This window comes from Castor canadensis, chromosome 12 (assembly GCF_047511655.1).
Source record: "Castor canadensis chromosome 12, mCasCan1.hap1v2, whole genome shotgun sequence".
Classification (NCBI taxonomy): domain Eukaryota; kingdom Metazoa; phylum Chordata; class Mammalia; order Rodentia; family Castoridae; genus Castor; species Castor canadensis.
In genome coordinates, this window is record NC_133397.1 from 43,723,585 (window position 1) to 43,750,272 (window position 26,688).

The following is a 26,688-nucleotide window of genomic DNA, read 5'->3' on the forward strand; positions in this document are numbered from 1 at the left end:
CATCAGGTGACCCATTCCTTTCTGGTCATTCCTGAGTGCCCTGCCCCCCTTCTGGGATGCGATCTGCTAACTAAGGTGAGGGCTCACATTCACTTTGAGCCAGACAGTATCAAAGTGACAGATGGACAAGGACAGCCCCTCCAAGTCTTGACCGTGTCTCTCGAGGATGACCATCACTTGTTCTCCTTGCGGGACCCTCCCCCAAAACCTATTGAATGGTCCCCTGAAATGGCTTATTGGATTCAAACCTAACCCCCAGGCTTGGGCAGAAATAGCAGATGTGGGGCTGGCGGAACATCGAGCCCTGGTAGTAGTAGAGATCAAGGCTTCGGCTCAGCCCATCTGAGTCCATCAGTATCCCATGTCTTCTGAGGCATGGAGGGGGATTGCCCCTCACATAAACTGTCTCCTGGAGGCCAGAATATTACGGCCCTGCCGTTCTGCTTGGAACACTCCACTTCTCCCCTTAAGAAACCCAGGGGAAAAGACTATAGGCCAGTCCAAGATTTAAGGGAAGTAAACAAGAGGGTCGAGGACATCCACACCACAGTCCCCAACCCCTATACCTTGCTGAGCCATTTTACCCCCTCCCATGTTTGGTATACCACTTTGGACTTGAAAGATGCTTTTTTTAGCATAGCCCTGGCACCCAATAGTCAACACATTTTTGCCTTCGAATGGCATGATGAAAATACGGGAACCCCCGGACAGTTAACATGCGCTAGACTTCCACAAGGTTTCAAAAACTCCCCTACTCTGTTCAATGAGGCTCTTAATCAGGATCTGGACTCATATCGCCGGAGCCACAGTTCCGTCACACTTTTGTAGTATGTAGATGACTTGCTTCTGGCAGCTGCATCTGAACTTGAGTGCTGGCAAGCCACTGGAGACCTCCTCCAGGAGCTGGGGAAGTTGGGCTATCAGGCCAGTGCAAAGAAGGCTCAAATTTGTAGACAAACAGTCACCTACCTGGGGTATGAACTAAAAGAGGGAACCAGATGGTTAACGAATGCTATGAAAGAAACTATTCTCAGACTCCCCGTCCCCACCTCGGCTTGAGAAGTCCGCGAGTTCCTGGGGACGGCAGGCTACTGCCGGCTGTGGATATTGGGGTATGCTGAACTGGCAAAACCCTTATACGAGGCAACTAAGCACAAGGCCCCTTGGGCCTGGGGGCCAGATCAACAAAAGGCCTTTGAGGAGCTCAAGACTGCCCTCTTGAGAGCCCCGGCCCTGGTGCTGCCAGACCCTCTAAAGCCCTTCACCCTCTTTGTAGACGAAAGAAGGGGGATAGTGAAAGGGGTATTAATGGAGCTCCTAAGGCCCTGGAAGTGGCCAGTTGCTTATCTATCCAAAAGGTTAGACCCAGTTGCAGCGGGCTGGCCCCCATGCCTGCAGATTATAGCGGCAGTTACCCTAATGGTAAAGGACGCAGATAAGCTCACTTTTGGGCAACATCTGAAGGTGGTAACCCCCCATGCAGTAGAGGGAGTCCTAAAGCACCCTCCAGGTAGATGGATGACCAACGTCCGACTGACTCATTACCAAGGGCTCTTGCTGGATGCTCCCTGAATCCTCTTCTCCGACCCAGTTTCTCTAAATCCGGCCACCTTGCTGCCAAATCCGGACCTGGAAGCCCCTTTACATGACCGTCAGGAGATTATAGCTGAAATCACCCAAGTGCACCCCAATCTCCAGGACTCAACCCTACCCAACAGTGAGCTGGTATGGTATACAGATGGAAGTAGTTTCGTATTGGATGGGGTCCATAAGGTGGGTGCAGCGGTGGTGGACCAAGGTGGGAACATAATTTGGAGTGCCCTGTTGCCCCCGGGGACCTCAGCCCAGAAGGCCAAACTGATCGCGCTGGCAGAGGCACTCGAGCGGGCTGAGGGAAAACGAGTGACTGTTTATACCTACAGCCGTTATGCTTTCAGCACCGTCCATGTACACGGCGCCATCTACCGGGAAAGGGGTTTCATTACAGCGGAAGGAAAGGAGTTACGTAACCTCACGGAGATCTAGAGACTACTGACTGCGGTGCAGAAGCCCCAAGCTGTGGTGGTAGTACATGTTCCTGGTCACCAATCTGCCCAGACTCCAGAAGCTATGGGAAACCAGCGTGCGGAGTTAGCAGCCCGAAATGCTGCTTTGGCCTCCACGACCCTAGCGCTGACCTTACCCATGCCCGAGCTTCCACGCTTGCCACCGGGACCCGAGTACACCCTGGAAGACAAACAGTGGATCCAAGATCACCGGTGCCCAGAGCCCAATCAGCAAGGCTGGTATCGTGATATCGAAGGGCGGTTGATCCTTCCTGAAATTTAGGACTGTTTCTCCTCTCCAATTTACATCGAGCCAACCATTTAGGCAAGAAGAAACTACTCGCCCTCCTTGAGTCGGCCCGCCTCTGGTTCCCGCATCAAACAGCCCAGATTCAAAAGATTGTGGACCAATGTGCCGGGTGCCAGGCTATGAAACCCAGCAAAAGGGGACTCCTACATACATGTACACGGGTATGAGGGAGGGCGCCAAGATGGAGCTGGGAAGTGGATTTCACTGGGGTGAAGCTGGGAAGGTATAGGTATAGGTATTTGTTGGTTCTGATAGACACCTTCTCAGGCTGGGTGGAGGCCTTTCCTACAAAACGAGAGACTGCTCAGGTTGTAGCTAAGGTTTTGCTGGAGGAAATCATACCCAGATATGGCATCCCTGAAACTCTAGGCTCTGATAACGGTCCAGCTTTCATCAGTAGTGTCCTACAAGGGCTGGCCCGGGCAGTGGGGACTAATTGGAAACTACATTGTGAATATAACCCCCAGAGCTCAGGGCAGGTAGAAAGAATGAATCAGACCCTAAAGGAGACCTTATCTAAATTAGCCATCGAGACTGGCGGAGACTGGGTGGCCCTCCTACCCTATGCCATCTTCTGAGTTCGAAATTCACCATATGTACATGGATTGACACCTTTTGAAATTCTATACGGGGCTCTGCCCCCTATTATTGTCCGAACCCTACCGGACCAAGACCCCAGTACGGCCCCAAATTACTTGGCCAGCTTAAAAGCCCTACAGGAGGTCCAGCGTGAAATCTGGCCCATAGTGCGTGCCTTGTATGAGACAAAGGACACATCGAACCCGGGACATGGCATCGTCCCAGGGGACTGGGTATGGGTAAAGAGGCACAGAGCCCCAGGGACCATAAAAATTGCTGTGTGACCGTGACTAATGTCTAAAAAAATATAAAAGCAGCCTGAATTTTTTGTATTCGGGGTCTGTGTTGTAACCCACTGCGTCGGGCGGATACCCGGACCCCAGCTGGCTGGAAATAAACCTCGCTTTGTGGTTTACATTATCGTGAGTGTCTTTTTGTTCCTCTGAGGGGTGGTCAACCTTGGACCCCAACATATTCTAACTTTTTTTTTTTTTGCAGTATTGAGACTTGAACTCAAGGCCCACATCTTAAGCCACTCCACCAGCCCTTTGGCTTTTTCCAGATAGGGTCTCATGAACTATTTTTGTAGGCTGGCTTTGAACCGTGATTCTCTTATCTTTGCCTCCTGAGTAACTAGGATTATAGGCATGAGCCACCAGAGTCCAGCTAACCTACTTTACTCTTACTGTCTTTGAATACTTCTCTAATGTTCATTTTAGAGGGATTTCACCTCTCTAAGACAGACAGCGTGGTGTGGATGCAAAGGAGGTATGGATTTGTTTGGTCTGACCTATATCTTTTTAGGTCACAATTACACAATTATAGCCAGGCCACAATCACTGGACTCCTATGGATTCCTCAAATTCTAGCAAAGATGAAAGCAATAGGAGAGGATACCCCTTGTCTGTCAGGACTTTCTTTTCAGTATTACAATGGATTTTGGGGGGTTGTTTTTATTAATGTCAACATACATGCTAGATAGCAAGGCCCTCCATGTTCCAAACATTCTCAAAAGTAAAATCATTTTCAAATCTAGTAGAATACTGAGTATGTCATTAGCTCAAAGGTTTAAAGGCCACCAGGAAACACCTTGGATTTCCTGCTGTTAATCACAGAGTTTTGTTCTTTTTTTCTATGTCTTGCCTTTCAGATTTTCTGCACCATATTCAGCTAAGCTTGCTTCCTTCAAACACATTGCAAAGGATTCTTTTTCCAGTCTAGAGGCTTTTATTTTTAAATAAATGGAAATACCCTTTGACTAATAATAGTTCCATTTTTTTTGCAATTGGATCTAAATTATGCACACATGAGTCAAGGTAATCAATGTAGTCTATTTCGGGATATTGCATGGAGATCCACCTCAAGGCATTTAAAATCAACATTCAACTAAATTTAATATACACAGACTCACTACATTAAAAAGCAAATAGAAACAAAATAATCACTGTAGACAATAAAACTGTATGATCTTTGTAGCCATTATTTCATCCTTTCTTCCAGAAATATTAAAAGTCTAACCCAAATAACAGGCTTGAAAGCAAAGCCAGTTTAATAGTCCATCAGCCTCACAGATTTCAATCAGCACAATTAATACTGGTCTGGGTCATCACTGCATACATCAAGATCATCCTGGTCTTAATGCATAGTTATGTAGATAACTGGTAATCCACTTTCAAATTCTCTGTATGGCAAAGATGGGTTCAAAATCACATCTCCTGATGAAGCAGGATAGATAGATGAGGAGACAGGGAAATTATATTATTTCAATAAATATTTAAGAGGTCAAATTCTGACATTAAAACAAGGAAGTAAAGGCTGGAGACCCAGAGCAGTCAGCCCCTTCCCACTTCCTTTTAGATGCTAAGTTACAAATACTGTAGCTACCTGCTTCTGCTTTCCTCTTTCAGATGTTAAAAAGCTACAAGGATTAGAAAATAATCATATCTAGCAAAACAAAGTTCTAAAGCTCACCTATCATCCTTGTGTTCTGGGTAACATCTCCATATTTTACCATAAGAAGCAGCTCTCATCTAGGTGACTCAGAACCATTGTCTAGTGATTAGTGCCACTAGACTTTCACTTGAATGTATGTATTTCTCTACCTTAGAGCTTAAAGACCCCAAGAAAGGACCACATTCCGAGCTTGTCAATTACCCCTGCACTGCTAGCAGGAGGTGTCTTTTTCCCTCTTCCCTTTAAATTTCTTCCTACTTTGTCCTGTGTACTAAAATAAATCATTGCTAAAACCTTCACCTTGTGAGACTCCTTGTTGTTAGACACCTCAAAATGCTTTTCATGTCTGTGGATCTCAAGGACCTGAGATTTTGCTTGGAATCCGGGAAGCTGTGGGATCCCCTCATCCATCCTCTGGTGACACTAGGAAGCTACCCAGATTTTCTAGGCAGAAGTCCTTGGTTTATACCTTGCCTCTAAGTTTATCATGGTTGCTTGATTTTTGTACTGTGGAGCTTTTTACACATGGTCTTTTCCCTAGTGAATAGAGAGGAAAATAGGTGGTTCTTTTCATCTCCAAATGTGGCTAGAGGAGAATCTAATGTAGCAAATGAGTTATATAGTCAAGACTGTTATCCATCACTTTGTCTACAAAAACAACTATTCTAAAATGAGGAAACAAAGGCTAACAACTTAATAAACTCTGGGGTTTCTCATCAGCTCATATTTTGAAAACTACAAACAGAATGCTATAATGTTAACACTTCATTTCTACATCAAATTCTAATTCAAACCCAACTTTCCAACCTGTATAATTTACTTCAAAGCTAGCCAGTAATTGTACATAACCTAAAATGCTAAATGTGATGAAAAGCATGGTGGTAAAAACCAGAATATTCCAGACATCCATAAATATTCATGGAATGGTCTACTCTATGACTGATTCAGCAGAAGACATATCTGTGAAATTCTGATGATGCTCTTTATGTATAGAAGAAAAATCATCCAGAGGCAACAAAATGAATTTCCTAATGCATCATAGCATGAAGACATCAGCGTCTTGCACATGAAATTTGGTGGGAATCGGAAAACATTTGTAAGTTTCTGGATTTCTTCGACTGCATATTCAGAAGTGTCATACACAATTGTATTCATGGTGTGACAATGAGTGTGATGGGAGTAAACCATAATAGGACTCCAAATAAGCAACATTGAGAACATATATTTATGTAGGAATAGAATACATACCTGCATTGAACCACTGTTATTCCTTTTCATCTCATGGCACAAACATGATCAAAATTTGTGCTTAAAAATTGTAACTTTTTTAGTCTAAGTGGCACAAACCAGTAGGGTGTGGTGGTAAACATCTGTAATCCCAGCTACTTGGAAGGCTGAAGCAGAATGTTAGATTGCTAGTTTGAGGTTAGCCTATACAGCTTAGTGAGACACTATTTCCAAATAAAGTAAAAAGTGGACTGGGGAATGTTTGCTTGGTGGTAGAGCCCTGGCTTCCCGTGTAGGACACCCTGTATTCAATCCCCATTACAAAGAAAAAGTGGCACAAACCAAACACGGCAAAATGTTAAATACTTTGTCTTGTTCTCTCACTCACAAACACAAATATTAAATTAACCACTCTCATCTCCATTTTTTTCCCTCTAACTGAGAGGATTACTGTATCTCTGTACTACCAGTATTACCCATAAGAAGACTGTCCGTCATCAAGAACAACAGATTAAATGATGTATTAAGCTGGGTGTAGAACTAATAATACTGCTTCAGTAACTTCACTGCTCTGTAATGACACTTTTCTAAAAGCATTTTCTTTTAATACTTCAAAAGGCAATGACTGCATTTTGGATGCAGGCATGACAAGAATTACTAATGGACATGTGTTCTTTGTAGGCAAACATATAAATGTAAAGATGTGAGGAAAGTCACACACAGTGCAATTCACACACTAAATGATCTTTAGAAGTGACATTTTTTCAGCTTAAAAGTAAACAGAAAAATGAGTAAGAAGTCTAATGTGAGGAAAGGCCGTCCCAGGAACATAGAACTGGGCTTAGTAGACTGTATGGTATTAGAAGAACTGTATGGCATGTAAATGGAACGGAAATGTTTGTTCTCAGAATAGTGTTTATAGTCCTCACTGTGATAACAGGCTCAGACTGACTTTATCACATAAAACATTTTGATAGCAGTTCAAATAAATGGATTTAAAGAAATGAGATTTAAAATTTTTTCTTTAGGAAGGAAAAAACTTTCTTGTTTTTTTATGGAAACGATACACATGAGCAGTTTTATTCACAGATGCCATTATAAAGATGTGTGGTGCTTCTCTTTCTTCTTTCCATGATCAAGATCACTGCTCTTCTACTATAAAGTCATATTACATTATATAGGATTGATAGGTTGAATCACAACAAGTACTGAGTAATCACAGAGTTTCCATTAGGACATTTGCCCTCACAGCACATCACCAGTCCTCTTTATTTACATTAGTCTTCTGTGGCAATAAGAATGGGGACGGACTCAGGGCCACTTCCTTGCTTTCTCACGTTGACCAATATCTGACATCCAACATGTCCTATTCCCAGTGAAGAAGACAGACTATTTGAAAAGTCTTCTAAACATACTAGATTTTACTTGGGCATCAACTGAAGCTATGTAGATGAAGATTACCTATACAACATCTGAAAAGCCATTAATTTATATCCTATACTTATTTGAGTTCTCTTTGGGAGATATGTCTGTAGGTGAAAACAAAGAAAGCACTAGCAAATGAATGGACTTGAAACCATAAAAAAGGATACATTCTATCTAGTCTTTTCTAATTCCCCCTCCTTTTATTTTCCAAGTAAGCCTAGCTAACTAGGAAAATTTATAGGAAAATTGACTTAGAACATTATCTGAATGCTCTTCATAAGAAAGGCAGACTGTATTTCATAAATGAAACAAAAATGCCTTTGAATATTATTATGGATTGCATTATTATGTCATCTGTTTTGAACATAATTCTCTTTTTCATCTTCTGGTTATTTCTTTTGTATTGTTACTTTGTGAGACACAATAACATGCTTATATGTATGTTAACAGTAATATGTGCTGTTTTTTAGCTTGTTCTGGATTTATCTTTTCAAGGTCAAAGCATTCTAGTCTGCTTAAGAAGCTACTCTGTGGAGATCTTTTTTTCATAACTTCTATTTCTTCTTAATTCCCAGACATGTTTAAAATTCTAATCAGAGTGTGAAAAGACACATTTGAATGTAATGAAACAGTCAAAATCATCCAACTACCATTATTTTGTCCCTGTTTATTTTATGACACATCTATAAAAAGCTATTTTTGCAATCTCATTAATTTGCCAGCAATAATGACCTGAGATTAAAAATTGGGGAGAGTTTTGTTTTTTTTTTCCTTTCCTCTTTTTTCCTCATGGGGCCCTAGAGTACTGTGACTCACTGTCATTGATGCATTTAAACAATTACTCACATCCTTTCTAATCCGTCCTTGTCAACTCTTTCATATTAGCACAATGGGAAAATACCATGATCAATCATTGTTTCCTTATCTGAGAGTCAAAATGTTCATTTTGCAAATGCCGGCCCAGCACCCAATCTGTGAAACTGTATGAGTTTCGTATTAAATTTACCAAGATCAATCTTGGAAAGACTAAAACATAAGTGGGTTTTGCAAATGGAAAGTGTTAAATAATCAGCACCCATGCCACCAGTATTGATAGGTGGAGTAGAAAATACCCAGAAAATCAGGGAACCAAACGTTAGTCAGCTTCCTACACATAACCCTACCCAACTGACTTATAGGTTGATGCTTATGGAGCAAGACTTTTCATATCACAAGGAGAAGGCAGATTTAAAAGGTAAAAAAACCAAAAGAAAGAACACAAACATAGAGAAAGGGAGTATATTGACCCTATGGGAAGGATTTGATAAAAAAAAAAAAAAAAAAAGTAGGAGTACCCACACTATGGCAAAGTGGTAAATACCAAATAACTGGTTATAGAAATTCTACCTAAACCAATTCTAACAAACCAAAACAAACCAATTCTACAGGAAAGAGAATGAGGGACAATATTAGAGACTAGTATGGCCAAAAAAAACCTCTATTTGGCAGTGAGATACAGATGTTAAACAGTTTGCTTGAACTACTTCCTGGCTTTGCCTAGGTTTTCTTCAGGTATAGCCATGGTTCTGCTCACTGTATTTACAGGCTGTTGTGCTTGTTCCTGCCTACAATTAGTGCAGCGAAGTTCTAAATAAACTGGCAAAAAACAAATAGAAAAATGCCCTGTTTGCACTGCTGAAATAGTTTCAATATATTCTGATATTTCTGCAATAAAATATTATTGTCACTACCACTAACTAGGAAAGAAATTATGAAGGTGGAAAAGGAGGGTAACTAGGATCCAATTTCTGCATTATTAACTCAACTTAATGCAGATATATCTATAACTTAGAAGTATACTTCACAGCACTTTATTTTGAGATTTAGGGAATGAAGAGTATATAATTTAATAAGCACAGATTAGTGGTAAATGACAGGTACCAGCTACAAACATGAATGATTACTTGAATACAATGAAACTTTATAAATTAAAATATTTGATTAAAAAGGAAAGATTCCATGATTTGAAAAGGAAAGGCAGGTTCTAACACTGTCTCCTACATTTACATATTTTGTTAACATGGACAAGTTATTTTACCTCTTTGCTTCTATTTTTCTTTAAGTTTGAAGAAATAACAAATGAAACTAAACCACAACTTGGGTCAACTTCTAAGATACCTACCACAAATAGGCATTTGATATAAATGACAGAAATCCTTGATATCTATGCATATTTGTGTACTCCAAAACCTTGTGCATTTGTTAACTGAAGTAATTCATTCTAAGTTTGAGGATTGTCTATTTAAAAATTGAACACTTAAAATGGCTGATTTGTCTCTGTTCTTTAGAGAAACAGAATTTACAATGCATCATTTCATTTGGTTAAATTCAAGTAGAGAAAAAAACACCAAACCAATTCCACCAAAGACAAAACCAATAGACTTGTTTAGGAGAGTGTGGGTTTACATTCTTTGTCATTGACTTTAAGGTAAAATCAAATATTTCTTTTACTGCCACTCTTGATATTTAATCCTGACAATTTTTCTGTGGAACAAATACAATCACTACAAGAGACAAAATCTTTTATTTCTCATTTTAGCACTGTAATCTTTCCTTGGCTTTAAAAAAATTAATTGCTGATTTCCCCCACCCCACCCCACTGGGTACTTTAAATCCTAGTGACTGCCCCTAATTGACTGGGCTGAAAAACAATTCCCTTACCTCATAACCACATCACCCCCATGCAAATTGATCTGAGAGTGCCTTTAGAATAAACACAGCTGGATGCTTTACAGCTATTCATGAGTTCAGTTTCCTAGGCTTAATTTTGATTTATAACTACTGAAATTAAATTGGGCATTTTCACTGCTTAGAAGGGTGGCTCTGATTTCAGCAATGCAGTAAAGAGACTGAAACGATTTACCAACATACTGTGTCAGTAACATTTCAGCTTGGTAAAGGCAAAGACAAAATATGAATTTTTTTTCCCGTTTTTGCATTTACCCACATGCATACACATTGTTTGGGTCCTTCCTGAACACCCTCTGCCCCAAATATAACTTCTCATCTCTATATTTCTACTTGAGATTTCAAAATATATGATTGTATTATCCATTGACTGTTGTGGGGAGAAGATTCTCCAGAGTCACATGAACTAATGGTCTCATCTATGATCAAGTTTTGCTGAATGATTTCAAGGGTATAAAGGAGTTCAGAAGAAGCATTTTATATGCCATCTGTTGGTAGAGGTTATGGGGCATGCCCAGGCAACCTGACCTCATAGATCCTTGACTTTCTTCAATACAGGCAATCCTTAGCCAAGGACATCCTGTTAAGGACAGTAATAAGGCCTCTTGCTTGTAGCAAATATCATTAGTCTACTATTAGTCCTGCTGACAAGGAGGTTACCTTTCTTCTTTGGCCTGGAGTAACTATTTAATTCCTTCATCCCAGTAATAGCTTTAATTACGGAACTCATGGTATAATGCAATTAAGGGAAAGAACTGTGCAAAAAAGAAAACAACTCAAAGTAACAAAAGACATTAAATATGTTAGCAGTTATAAAAAGTTTTTTATCTAAGACATACAAAGAGTAGTCAACATGAAATAGTGAGAAGAGTTGACGACAAATGGGCTGGGCATGTACCGGAAGGAATGTAAGCCAGGATGTGATAGAACCACTTGCACACCCATGCTTAGTGCAGCACTATTCACAATAGCCAAGCTTTGGAAACATCCCAAATGCCCTATGACTGACAAATGAATTAAGAAAATGTGGTATATATACACAATGGATGAATATTCAGTCATAGAGAAGAATGAAATTATGTTGTTTTCGGGTTGGTGGAGTAGATCAAGTGTTAGAGCACTTGCCTAGCAAGCATAAGCCCCTGAATTCAAACCCCAGATAAATAAGTAAATAAACAAATAAATAAATAGTATGTTAAGTATAGCTTGAAAATCATAAAATATTCTGCATGTATGAGAAAATAATAAGAATTAAGTATACTTAGGTCTTTACTGTATCTAGCTGGCTGACAGTCTTTGAAACTTCCTTGGTTACATATGTAGGAAAAGCAGTCCAGAAGTAAGCAATATTCTGATGCAGTTAGAAATGGAAACCTGAGTCTCAGAACATTTTACACATGTCTATACTCTCAGAAAATTAAATTTGGTAGAGAAGGTAACACTTAGGCACACAGAGGACCAGATATTGGGGTGAATCAGTCAGACAAAATTATGCCTCTGCTTTTTGTCTGTGTTTTCTTCTTGATTTCCAGCTACACCTTCTTTTATCTTGGACCTGTCAAAGCAGTTATCAAGAATGAGGTAAATTAAACCATTAAAATGAAAGCATAAATTTTGGGTAAAGGTCAGTGGGCTTCTCTTGAAGTACTTTGATTTTAACAGGGAGCAAAGTCTTTATTTGACAAAAATTGAAAAATATGTAACTATGAACTTCTTATGTTAGCAACAGTAACAAAGGAGACATTTTAGAGATTAAGAGTATTTTCCTAGACCATGAAATAGTGCCATTTGAGTAGCCGCTTGTTGAATTTATTCACAAGTAAAGCCTAATGCATAAGTACTTTAAATAGAAATCAGTATCCTTCTTAATTTCAACTTTTATTTCCAGAATGTTGTTTTTATCTTATTGAAAGCCTATTATTATTTTAAGCACCTTATCAAACAAAGCTAGCTCATAGACATACTTGTCTTACTATATCAGCAATGTAACAACAGTAATACCTTATGACCTCCCTGTTGCCCCTATAAGCAAAGGGGAAGAGGGACAAATTGGAGGACAGAAAGATAAATAGTAAACATACTTTGCATGGACTATTTTGATGTCTGCATGCCATATTTTTAACCTATGTATAAGCAGTCTTCTTTAATCCTCTTTTTGAATATACAAAAAAGTTGTTCTAGTAGTCTCTCCATTATAGGGCAATGAGATAGGTTATCTTATGATATGATTAATATGGCATAATGGTGTCTGAAAGAGAGGTGTTCATTAAAGCTGTGTGTGACAAAAGTCAGAAAGAGTACTAAGACCTTGAAAGATTGGAACATATTTCATTGCGAATCTGACAAGTTAGAGAAGTGGTCAGGTAAGGAAATGGATTTGAACAAGACTGAAAGGAAAATTTATATCAGTTTTACCTCCACCCTGAATCTGATGACTGATAATCATTTTCTCTGCTGTCTTACCGAGCCTAATGCAACACTGCTATGAATGGCCCCCCTCTTCCCTTCTTGCTCTTTTATAGACCATTCTTCACTTAGCAGCTGGAGTAATGTTTACAGTCTATGAATTATATTTATCATTATTTTCTTAAAATACCCAATCTTTAGAACACGGTACAAAATTCCAAACATAGTCCAGAAGGCTTCAAATGAAATAGGTCCTTCCCACCTCTCCTTTTCATCTCTTAGTATTTACTCTGCCTCCTGGTTGATCTTTTTGTTTCAATAACTCTTCAGGTTATCTTGGAACCTTTGCATCAGTTATTCCTCAAAGTACAATGTTCTGCCAGGGTCCTCAGATGGGAGCATTTTCTGTAGCTCTCAAAATTGCTGACTTGAGCAAACTTCCTTGACTACCCTGTGTCTAAATAATGACTCTGTCTCCACCATAGTTCATAGCAACACTAGCTTTCTTTTCTTTATGGTACCTACCATATTGGCAATCATCTTATTTGCTTCACTTTCAGGTAAGACTTCACTCCTGAGAAACTAAGTATCATTAGGTCAGGATCCTTGCCCGTCTTCTTTATCCATATTTCCCACTCTTAGAAAAAGGGCTCATCATTTAGTAGGTGTTCAGTGTATGTTTATTATTCTTAAAATGTTGTCCAAGGACAGCCGGTGGTCTCTGACACCCTTTCAAGGTTAAAATCATTTTCTTCATCTCATAAATACACAATGTAGTTTTCCAGAGGCCAAATGACCTATGATATTGCAAAAGATTGACTGCAGAAGTAGATATGAAGCAGCCCTTATAGTAAGTCAATCATTGAAGACATTTTCAATAATGTAAAACAATGTCATTTGTCTCATTTAATTAATCTAAGTTTGAAAAATATACCTATTTCTTCTAAAAGTATATTATTTTAACATGCAATGAGTTGGTTATTGCTATATTAAGTAAATAAAGCTAACAGTGTTTTCTTGTAAATACCTGATACAGCAAATTTATGTATATATATAAACTTACACAACAAATGTAAAGAAAAGTCTTTTGGTGTTCTTAATAAATTTTAAGAGGACAAAGGGATCTTGAATCCAAATTTTGAAAAGCACTGAACTAGGCTATCCTAGGCTATCATCAACTAGGTTCATTTATTCCCTCAGAAGTATCCTTCAGAATTTTCTTTTGTTAATATACCCCCAAATAACATTTTCCTCTTTCCTCATTCCATCCATTTGTTAGTTAGGATTTAATTGCATCTCTTCAAAGCCTAACTATATTTTACAATAATAAAGTACTACCTTTTCCATGAAACCTGACCCATAGCTCTAGCACTAAATTTCTCTCTATATATAATTTTAGAGTGTTAGTTACCTATACTACCAATTGACAATCTGTTTTGTTACTTACCTTCACAAATTGCATGTAAACATCTTTGGGCAGCAGGAACTAATCATCTCTCACAAACAGACTGCATATACAACACAGACAATACAAATGAGAGCAGGATCTAGTTCTCTGTACATATCCCCTAGGATATGGGGTGTTAATGATGAATTTGGACCAATAGCATTAACTCTTCATTCGAAAATGAAATGCTTCCATCAATACACCTTGTATCTACTAAGATTCATCTGAAGTAAGCAGAATCTTTATCACTGCCATGAAAGATATTCACACTCTAATTCCTAGATCCTGTGAATATATCTTTTGTATGACAAAAGTCACTTTCAGATGTATTAATGTTATGGATCTGAAAATAAAGAGATGATCCAGGATTAACTGAGTGGGACAAATCTAATTGCATGAATCCTTAAAAGCAAAGAAATGTATGTGGTATTAGGCTAAATCTGCCAGACCCAGGAGTCAGAAAGATGTGAAGCATAAGAGGAACTTGACTTGCCCTTGCTGGAAGGGATGGAAAAGGGCATGAAAAAGAATGAGGGAAACTTCGAAGCAAAATCCAGCCTCCGATGATAGCCAGCAAGGAACCTGGACTTCAAGCTGACAGCCAGCAAGGAACTGAATTTAGTCATAACTTCAATGGTTTGAAGCAGACTCACCCTCAGTATTCAGGAAGGAACACACCCCTGCCATTGCCTGGCTAGGGACCAGACAGAGGACCCACCATAGACACTATATACTCAGACTTCTGAGACTGCGATAATACATTTATATTGTGTTAAGACATGTGTGAAAAGTTTTACATCATCAATAAATACATCTGTTAGGAAACTAACAGAACACCCATGGTATATTAAATACCAAAGGCCCTTACAAAAACCAACCAACACCCTCTAAGCTCCATGCAGCACTCTTTCCACTCACCTTGCTGCTTTGCTTAACATACAAATTATCTATATTGTTGGCAAGTTTGTGCACTTAAAGAATAAATATGGACAGTAATAAATGATCTTTTAAAAAACATTTTTTGCTTTTCTGAAAGTATCCTTTAGGACCTGTTTACAAGATTGCATGAAACTTTATGCTTAAACTCTGTCGATCAGTGAGGTTAGAAAGTGAATCCAAAGGGATTGTCCAAACTCCAAGGCATCTAAACCATTAACAGTGTCAAATGACTTTGTTGCCCCTCCACCAGCTCCATTTGGGAAAGTAACCAGCTCTGATCTCCAGCTGAGTTTCATGTAATTTAGTTGTCAAAGTGATGGAGTACACTCTTCTGTTTAATTTATATGAAATCAGTATTGACTTGACTGTATCCTTTGAGGGCCAAAGGTAATTTTCCTGAACAAGATATTTTGTAAATGGTGGGGCCAAAACAAAGAAGAAAAGAAAACTTCAGATGAGATAAAAAGTATGATCATAGGTTCTTTAGGTGTCCTAAGTTTGAACCATCTCTTTTACCCTATTAAGTTCAAAATTTTTGTGACCTTGCTATAGTAGCAATCATAGCACCAAGTTTAAAGGTCCTCGGAATCCAAATACAGCACAGACTATTAACTAAGTGCTAATAAAATATCAGATTTCGTTACTACTGTATGTCATATTTTATGGGAGATGGTGGAATTAAGAAATAAACACTGACCATATTTATTGATTGTTTAGTCTCTTTAGAGAAAAATGTGAGAATAAGTTTTTATTTTGACACCTAAACCAAAGGCTATCTGGAGAACAGGGATCAAGATTTAAAGTATCTCTTAAATTGTCTAAAAGGTGCCCCTCTTAACATATCTCAGAGAAAAGAAAAACCTATTTGTAACTAAACACTATTCTTTGATGCTAAAAGAGCTACATTAACACTGCATAAGCCCTTCTTCCTATATGCAAAATGTTCTAAAGTTATCTATCACACCTTGTGTATCACTACTTTTTTTCTTTGGATATACCTATCCAAATAGGTATTTCTGCCATCTATTTTTAAGAGCTTTAAAACATACAGAAAAAACTTTTACTCTCATATCTTTCTCTTATCTGTCCAGCTTTTTGCCAGCCTATCACCTCTTCTAAGATACTGATAGCTGTTACTGCTATTGATATCATTATTATTATGTCTCTTCCAGAGTTGCTTCAGGCATATGTGAGCAAAAATGAAAATTACTATGACCTTTTCTCCCCACATTGTGGTAAAAACTTTACATACTACTCATAAAAGGACAGCAACTGTTAGGGGCATTTTATGAAATATGATGCGGAGACCCAACAAATTAAAAATTTTTGCCTAGTTGTACTCTACTAGTGTAGAGTCTTTTTCTCCAAATTTATTTTTGTTACCTCTCTTAGTTACTTGCTTTCTATAGTCATGTATTATTCTCTGTCAGCTTCATGCACAAAAATCATGTCTTGAAGGACACTGTAATTTTTTTTTTAAATGTCAGTTGTATTCAGCATATGTTAGGACATTGGAGACAAAGCATATCTAAAACAAATGACATGAATAATCAGTTCACTTTTATAAACCTCACAAAGCTACATAGCTCATCTCCTCCACGTGACTCAGAGAACAACAGAAGATTTTTCTCTATTCATATAAATATATGCATAGCCTCGCTGAATTTGTAATGATTTGGCCATCACAGTTCAAACTAAAAACTTGAAAACAATAGTATTTCATCATATTTTCTTGACTTTTTAAAACTTCTTTTAGCAAAGAAATCATAAATTACTGTATTTACAGTGTATGATTGTTATTTTAGAACAATCTACTCCTTAGATAAACCCATGACAATAATGAATTGTAGTCAATACATTTTGCTTTTTTTAACTGGACAGTCTTTTTATTAGTAACCTGTAATATTTATTAATTGTCACTGTTACGACTGTTTTCCAAGTGTTAAAAAAATCCCACTTTTTTTCTAGGATACTCTATTGTCTTTGATTGAATGCTTCTATCAAAATATACTTGTTGTTTACTCCCTACTTAATAACAAGGTATTAATAAGAGATAGCAATTAAATTCCACTGAGGAAGAAAAAAAATAAAACTTTCCCTAAACTAAAAAGACCTTGTGATAGTCTTAACATTCTTAAATGCCTGGCTAAAGAGCTCCATTACTGTTAAGACTGCTCATCTCATTTAATTGTAAATAAGGTAGATATTGCAGCATAGCAAACTAGTCTAGAAGCTAAGTGTTCACAAGGACAGAGCTATCGAACCTCTGTTCCTCAGGGCAGTTACTGAGAAAAAGCAAATGAAACTGCTACTAGTGAGGTAGGACTAGTGGAAGAGGAGGAAGACTAAAACATACCTATCTATAAAATGTATTATGTTCTAAAAATCAGGTAACATTTTTATTGTTTTCTGATGGATTCAGCCATGCATAAATGTGGATGGACTTTCTGTGCCATGCAATTTTTAATATCCACATGGCAAATGGAAGAAGAGATCAACAATGGTATAAAAGCACAGTTTCAGGAAAGGAAGGAAAAAGGGAGGAAAGATAAAGCTGTGTCTTCTATAAGACTTGTTCACAAATTAAAGTTTATTTAAAAGTGTTTCATTTCAAGTCAGTTTTGGTGATCAATCGTTGCCCAAATTGGCCCTGTATCAGTTGAAAGATCCAAAGGGCATCAGAGTATGGAGCTATGTACATCCAACCTAAGAAAATACTTATGCTAAAATTGTTGTTGTCACTGTTTGTGGTGCTGGTCACACATACTGGGAAAGCACTTCAGCATTGAACTACATTCCTAGCCCTTAAATGGGAATTTGATTCATAGCAGAGCTGTGCCAGATATAGCTGAGGTCTACTATGTGTCAGACTTTGTGCTAAGAATTTAACACATAGTATAGAGTACCTACTTAAATCTTGTAAATCCTGTAATTTATTTATTTATTTATTTATATTTTCTTCATTGTATTATTATTGTATGGGGGGTATATTGTGACATTTACAAAAGTGCCCTGTATCAGTTGAAAGACCCATATAGTATAATGTTTACAACAGCTATATAGGGAGTTTCATTATGACATTTCCATATATATATATATATATATATTATAACCTGAAGTGGTTCATCCCCTCCATTTTTCTCCTTTCTACCTTAGCCCCTTTTTACAGTGAATTCAAGAGGTTTAAAAATTCTGTACTCATTTTTGATAGAAAGTATATCAACCATATTCACATTCTTTACTTCCTTCTTTTACTCTCCCTCTCCCGTTAGTGACCCTCCCTTAGCGTGACTGTTTTTCATTCTTGTCCTCCATTTTTTAGGCATTGTTTGTTGTTCAGTGGAATTATACCTGCGCGTGCATTGTACATAAGTCAACATAAGCCACCCACCCACTTCCTCACCCTTTTCCCCCATCCTGTGTTGTTTAACAGTTTTCAGCAAGTTTCTTGTGTTATGTTCCTAAGCAAATATGATGTACCTCATTATTATTTGCTATCTTTCTTTCCTTCTTTACTTCCTCCCTTGGGCTCCTCTTACAGTGTTCTGTAAATATTTCTATGTACATATATTATTGCTTGTATTTGTATTAGGTCTATATTCCACATATGAGAGAAAACATGAGGCCTCTGGCTTTTTGAACCTGGCTAACTTCACTTAAGATGATGTTTTCAAGTTCTACCCACTTACTCTCAAACAACAAAATTTCATTCTTCTTTACAGCTGAATGAAAATACCACATTTTCTTAATCCATTCACTAGTTGTGGGGTATCTTGATTACCCATTTTACAGATGAGAAAATGAAACAAAATGAGAGCTGGAAGGTGTTGAAGTCTGGGTTCAAATTTAAAGCCTAGTATTTTAAACTTTGCAATAGAATGTAATAAAATAAAAACATAATACAAAATAATAATCTAAAAGTTGTCTATGGGAGCAAACTGAGTTTTATACATATACTTTTATATAAATTCTGGAGGTTCTCATGGATTTCAGTGGCCACTTGGCTATGTTGTAGTGATATATAAAGGGAAAATTTCCTGGATAAGAAAATGTGTAAACTGTATCAGATTTGAGCAGAGAGTTTCTGATCAGTATTAGCTCATCAATCTTCTGAGAAAATGGCGTTTATCCTCTTACATTAAAACAGGAAAAAATGGATCATAAAAGTTTTCTACTATTCCAAATATAATTCCTTTAAATTGCTTCCAAACTATCCTCTTCATGGTTCACAAATGAGTCAAGTCCAACTTTTTCCAATATATATATATTGGGTGACCTTTTCAGAAGGTTCTTTTATAATTCTTATTTCTAAGATACCAGGAAATTTGTATTATAAAAAGTTTTTTAAAAATAGAAGAAAAATTGAACAGGAAACATATCAGGATCTATAGGGTACTTGCAAAAATATTGAAAAGAAAGATAATTCTCTAAGACATTACTTTAGAAGCAAAAAACTCTGAAAACTGAATTGATAAATGATGCTTTCACTTTGAGCAAAATCTCAAAGTATTATATGAGGGAATTATATCAGGTTATGTAACCTAGTATTTCTTTTTAACATTCAATGTGTTCAGGATTTTTGGCCTAATTTATTTATATGAATTATAGCTTTGGTCTTATATTGATGTGTTAGTGCTCTGTGTTTCATTTCAGTTATTTCAATTCTTTCCCTCACTTTACTATTTCTTAATTAGAATATTTCAAAACTTAAGTTAGCACAATATAAATACCAATGACAGGAGGATCTCTATCATGATTAATATATCACATTAATAATGTGTAATATTACAATTTATATTGTTTCTAAGTATAAATTTTACCATCTTTTTGAGGTACATAGGTATATATAGTATTATGTAAATTATTATACTTCTTCTTCTTCTTTTTTTTTTTTGGCTGTATTGGGGATTGAACATAGGGCCCCATGTTTGTGAGGCAGGTGATTGTGCCACATGTCCAGCTCTTTTATTGCTCTTTTTAGGGAAATAAATTGAATTTCCAAGAAGGAAAATGACTTTCCTTAACTTACACAACTTGGTAAATTTTAAAGAAAAACATTTGTTTATCATACATATGTACATGTAAAGCACACAACCCCCCCAGGAATTGCTGATTATGAGCATAAATCTATTGTAACTCATAATTTAATGAGCAATTGTCTACTTTGTATTAAACTGCTATTTTGACAAACACTCTTTATTGTAATAGGAAAAAAATGATGTTTTTCAAGCTACTTGAATGGACTAAACGTCTAACTAATTTCTTATTCAATTTTTTGGTTTTTATTTTGTTTTGTGTTGTGTTGTGTTGTTTTGTTTGGCAGAGTCTTCCTCTGAAGCCCAGGAAAGACTCCAGTGGACTACTGGCTGCAGCTATCCATCTACCTCAGCCTTCTGAGGGCCTAGGACTCCTGGTATGTGCCACCATGGCTGGCAGTTTGTCAATTTTATTCAGACAAATGTCTGAATACAATGCTATCACTCTCAATAGATTAAATTGTGACAGACAGATAGTGTCAACAATAGATTTATCAAAACATTTGAGTGCTTTGTGGTGAGAATTAAATGTGATAATGCACAAAAGCACTTAGCAATGTGCTTAGTTCATAAGAAGTACTCATGAGTGTGAGAGTAGCATGCTCTCTTCTAATTAATAACAAAGGAGCAATCTGGTACTGGGAATAAGTACATCTTCGTCCTTATAATTTTAAGCAACTTGATAGTCTCTTGACTTATACAATTGAGTTATTTTCAACTTTCCACATACAGTGTTTCTCTTGAGTCATTCAGACAAAACATAAGAGAAAAACGAACTTTGGAATATCAGTTGCGTTTTAAAACCTCATTTGAACATTTTCTTCTAAGTACTTCTAACCACAAAAGTGAGCTACTGGTTGCCAACCCCATATCCACAGATGACTGGCCCAAGGCTGGTTACCCGAAGAGGAGCTATCTTTCCATAAGCTGTTCTGTGACCTATAATGTGCCCCCACACAAAAGACGGATAGGAAGAATGGTAATAAACTGAGCCTCTCCCGCAAACTAAATTCTTACTACAAATAAAGGAACCCATCTTCATAGAAGAAAAATCAGAAATATGACTTACAGAAAAGAGAGGCAAATTGAATCTTTAAGTCAATTATTGGTGGAATAGTGGTCCCCAAAGGAAATTATGGTTTCTAGTCAAGCTTTCCAGGAGCAAATTCCATGTTGGTTTTTGTTAGACCTTGCTATCATGAAGCTTGCATTCTTTCTTGAGGGCTGACCATGTAGCTACTTTAGGAAAGCTATGGACTGTCTTTTTCATTCTGTTATCAATACTTAAAAAAATAAACTCTATGACTGAAGTAACATATGTGATCTCTCATTCCCTATTAATAAAATAGTACACTAATTCCAAGGTACTTTTTGATGTACTTATCTTCTGGGGTATCTATTCATTGCCTTATGAGCTTGAGAAGACCATTAAGTGCATGGGACATATTCTAGAAAATTTTGTTTAATGGGTTAGCAAATGCTTCTGTTAATGGCAGGAAGACTTTTACCTTAGAAATCCTAGCTAATGAATAGGACAATCAGATTGTCCTATCAGTTGGAGAATTTGAGATTCCCCAATTGATAAACAACTGATTTTAAACTTTACTCAGGATGAACATTGATTTTTAAGTGCAATCTTCATAGAGACAATGAAGTTTATATTAGTGACATACAACAAGTCAAAAACACTACTAAATATTTAATCCACTTTGATATTCCTATATTTGACCATATTTACTGAAATGTATAAATTTCACATGAAATATATACAAAGTTTTTGTGTACAATGCTATAATGATCAGACCATTTAAAATCTCAATGTCGGATAGTAGAAGATAATTCCAATTTTATCAGACTGAAAAGGCACAACTGTATTTATTATTATTTTTTACTATGAAGCAAGGGGACCTCTGAAATAATTCCCATTTCAGATTCCACCTGTTTTTCTTCATTATTTAACATGTACTCTCTTACTTTTTCTTCTTTTGTAAAATTTGAATAACAATGAGGTGGTAATAACCAATTTAACTTAAGGCAGATTTCAAATAAACTTGCATGTGGTTTACTTAGGTTTAAAATGTGAACTGTGATTTCGGTTGTGTACATGCAGCTGCCTCTAATGTTTTTCTGGCTATAAATCTTTCACTTTATTATCTGAATATCTTCTGAGGAAGGAGAAAAGGAAAATAGTTATGTACATATTAGCTTAGCTTAACTTTGATCTGTTTTGCTATTTTCATCACTTTTGGAAGAAACTGCATTTCACACTTAAGCTGTTCTACTGTGGATTGATAAGTGATGACTATCCTGTGGATTTTCACAGTTATACAAAAGACATCCAGGTGCACCTGTCTTTTGAATCAGAACCCAGTTAGCCCCTCTCACATTTACAAAACTCCTTTTGGGAGAGTGAAACCTGGATGACTTCCAAGCTAGTTAAAAATAATTCTGGAAAAAAAATGCAGTGCTGGTTGTTGGTGGGAGAAATGTGAGTAATGTTCAACTGCAGCAGATTCCTTTCAGACAATTCTGATACCCATTTCAACTTCCAAATTTCTTGCAGGAGTTATCTTGTACATTCAGCTTTCTCCTGATAAACATATTGAAAATGCAGTCAAACAGCTTTTTATCATTTCAAAACTTGAGCTCAAATTTAATCCTGCTGCCTTGATGAAGTCCAGGAAGCTGCTAGGGCATTTTCATTATATCCTGACCTGACTGCAGAACTCCTTGCCATTCTTCACAACTCTGACAGTGTCATTCATTTAGAACAATGTGGTCGATCCAGAAGAAGCCACTGGCAATGAACTCTAGGTACTCATATATAAAAGAATATCCTATCTAGTTGAAAAATGTTTCTCTCTTCATTCTTTGCCCAGAGATAAAGTGTTTCATCATTTGGATTTTAGATCCCGGAAAATTTTACAGATTTCCCTGAGGTTACTAATATTGCTTGTATTTAAATCTCAATAATCAGTTATAGTTGCATAATCAAGCCAACCATGTTAGAATTGTCTATTATTAATGCTTATCATATTTCTGAAAGTACAGATTGCTAACTGAATATTTTTATGTTTCATAAGGATTGCAGGTATTGTTGAAAAGGATCTTACTAATCTTTGATTTATGTAATAATAGAATACTCAGTGGTTTTTGGACTAACTTAAGAAAATTACGGTAAGGGTAAATGTTTGTAGACTGACCAGTACTCTGGAGATTAGAACTAATATAAATGAATCTGATAGCCAAAGAATTGTAAAGTTGAAGAAAATTAGATTATTTCACATGAAGATCCTAATTTAGGGTCCTTAGTCACTCATGGACTTGATAAGCAGGTATTGCCCATACATAAACTGCTTTAACATAATATTCAAAAAAGTATCACAGAAACTTCAATGGAAAAATGCACATTTTAATTAGATGTCAATTTTATCAGCACTTCTTGGAATTACATCAGCTCTGTATGGTGCAGCTTGAGATTTCTTCTTTTCCAGTTAATTTTCTTTCTTATAATTTTGTTTGGTTCTAATTCTTGGGAAAAAGGCTTGAAGTTTCCCTAATAGATCTTTGCTACTAGGTTTAAAAGAATCGACAGAATCAACAAACTTGGTAAAAAGCAGGCTTCACAGTTTAGTGGAAGTTTTATGACCTTGAAAGGTGGTCCTCAATAACAGAGAACATATTACCCAGGTCACAGTAACCCTGCCCAATACAACTCCATAAAGTGGGATGGAGGTATGAGGTCATGCAGGATAGAAAGACAATCACTGGTGAATCAGTATACTCTAGTCTGCTTCTCTCCATTCCCCATTCTAGTCCCCCCATCCTTTTCTCACTTTTGTTTTTCTTGAAATTACTTACTTAAATAAGAAGCTAGAGTAGGGATCCCTACTCGGAGGAAGACAGATTAGGGTACTGTAGCCTGAAACAAGACCACTCAATGAGACTGCATAACTCAGTCAAGCAGCCTCCTTGGAATCAGGAACACACTCTGTGATGTGAATACTGATTTTACTAAGATAAACACAAGTCCCCTGTAAACATCAAATTCCTTATTATTATTTACTTATTTTTTTGGCACACCTGGAGTTTGAACTCAGGATTTTACACTAGAAAAGCAGGTGCTCTACCACTTGAGCCACCCCTGCAGTCCATTTTACTGTGATTATTTTGGAGATGGGGTCTCATGAACTGTTTGCCTCAGCTGGCCTTGAACTGACATCCTCCCCATCTCAGCCTTCCAAGTAGCAAGGATTATAGGCATGAGCCACCAGCATCTGGCTCTTACTAATTTCTAAGGATTGTCCTCTGTTCTTGCTGTTTCATGAGTCAGCCATTCAAGAAGGCTCTGTGAGGGATTTAAGGACATCCCTCCTCATAGCAACTACAGACGGCATCAGCTTTCTCCATAGGTAGCTACAAGGGCTCTCTTGTTAAGGACCAAGATTGGCAATGGTGGATGGCATGTGATATATGCACTGGATAATTCAATGAGTATTTATTTGTCAATCGTTATTTGCTTGCTAGGCACTGAGATTCCATCTTATAGAGATTATCATCTAGCAAGAAAAAAAATCTATAAAGTATATAGCTACTAAAGTTTTAGTAATTATAGTGAAGTAAAATGAATGATGCCATGAGAGTTAGAGGAGGATTTAATCCACTCAAAGCACTGGGAAAGGCGTTCCAAAAGGAGTGACTTGAGAGGCATGACAAGGTAAGCATATATAACTTATCACTTCAAGTGAAACATGTTAGAGAACATATTGGAAAGGGGGTGCTATTAACTAGAACACACAAGATAACAGGCAGGAATAAATCAGGAAGAATCAGAGGAATCTGAAAACACCAAACATCTTCTCTTAAGTCGTATTATTTTTTGAGTTGATCCTAATAGGCTTTTGGGCCCACTGAAAAGGACTGTTGTTTTATGTATAAGAGTTATTCACTGGGTTGAGTCCAAAATGTCAGAACTTTGGTTTATATTGAATTGTTTAAACATTCCTAGAAGAGATAATTGCCATATCAGGAATTCCCTTAAGATCATAAGACTATCATGAATTAGACAGTAGCAAATGTGTGCATGTTTGTTTAATTTGTGGACAGAAACTTATAGGTGGGTGCAAAAAGATCCTCTTTTGCAAACTCAGAACTCAATGTTCAGTGTCAGTTTTGATAAATAAAGGAAGAAATATAATGATACCTAAGAAAGTTTAAAGTGATGGGAGGTGTTGATTACCATTAAGGTTGGTTCCAACAATAAAGAGTTGTTCATTTAAAAAAAAAAAAAAGTTACACTGAAATGGAAACTTTTTGGTGGACCAGTTTCCTAGCAATCCAACTCCAAAAGATATGAATTGCATTGATATATCTAAGACACTACTTTTATTGATCAATGGGTGAGAAAGATCTAGGGTCCTGTGCATTAAGGACTAGAATGCTTCCAACTGAATACATGCAACAACTAAACAAAGCTCTCCTATATAAAGGGTAGTGAAGCCTAGGATAGCAGGTAAGTTGGTGGCTTCCAACTTTATATTGTAGGTAGTTTTCAAAAGAACCACAGATTTGTATTACCACTGAAGGTTAATTCACCTGTCGACTACATGCCAGAAAAGAACTTCTCAAACAGATGATAGAGAGTACACCTGATATCTGAAAAGTTTGTGGATCTTTCAACAAAAAGCAAAAGAAGAAGCTTAGAAACTCACATCATGCTTAAGTAATGTGTTAGCTCTGGGCCACTGCAGAACAGAAGATAATTCAACTCCTGCTATTATAATCGTAGCTGTACACCTGCTCTTCACACACACGCACACATGCACACACACACACACACACACACACACACAGGAAGGAAAAGAACCATATTCTTCCTTGGACAATTCTTCTTTCTTTAATTTGCCCTTTGCACTTTTCAGCACCCTACTAGCTATCATTAACACTCTCTATACTTTTAATAGTTTATTTTTTATTAAGATTCAGGCATTTAAATTAATGTCAAATTGACATTTTTAGCTTAAACATATTTTTCCCACACTTGAAAAAGTTATGAAAAACATTAAAAAGTGTCAAAAATAGATTAACATTTATCTTACATATGCTGAAAATGTATATACATCCAATTCTTTGTTCTTGAGTGAGCATGCAGAACCAAGCTGAAAAACATCTAGACTGAATTTTTTTATTTGATTCTCTGCTGGGAATGAAAGAGCAAGTTAGTTTGTTTTTAAACTTTTAGATATGTTTTTGGTTAGCAGTCTGCAAAAAACTGAAACTAGATCCATGTATATCACCCTATACCAAGATTAACTCAAAATGGATCAAGGATCTTAATATCAGACCCCAAACTCTTAAGTTGATACAAGAAAGAATAGGAAATACTCTGGAGTTAGTAGGTATAGGTAAGAACTTTCTCAATGAAACCCCAGCAGCACAGCAACTAAGAGATAGCATAGATAAATGGGACCTCATAAAACTAAAAAGCTTCTGTTCATCAAAAGAAATGGTCTCTAAACTGAACAGAACACCCACAGAGTGGGAGAAAATATTTGCCAATTATACATCAGACAAAGGACTGATAACCAGAATATA

The 26,688-nt window shown here is 37.0% G+C and overlaps 1 protein-coding gene and 1 non-coding gene across 45 annotated transcripts in view; one reads left to right on the forward strand and one right to left on the reverse strand.

The window, feature by feature from the left end:
* Positions 1-26,688, reverse strand: part of Nrxn1 (neurexin 1) — a 1,065,367-nt gene that overhangs the window by 731,946 nt on the left and 306,733 nt on the right. The window lies entirely within an intron of this gene.
* Positions 25,165-25,290, forward strand: LOC141415324 (small nucleolar RNA SNORA40). Its single transcript, XR_012440298.1, has one exon. It is a non-coding gene; the product is annotated as a small nucleolar RNA SNORA40 (small nucleolar RNA).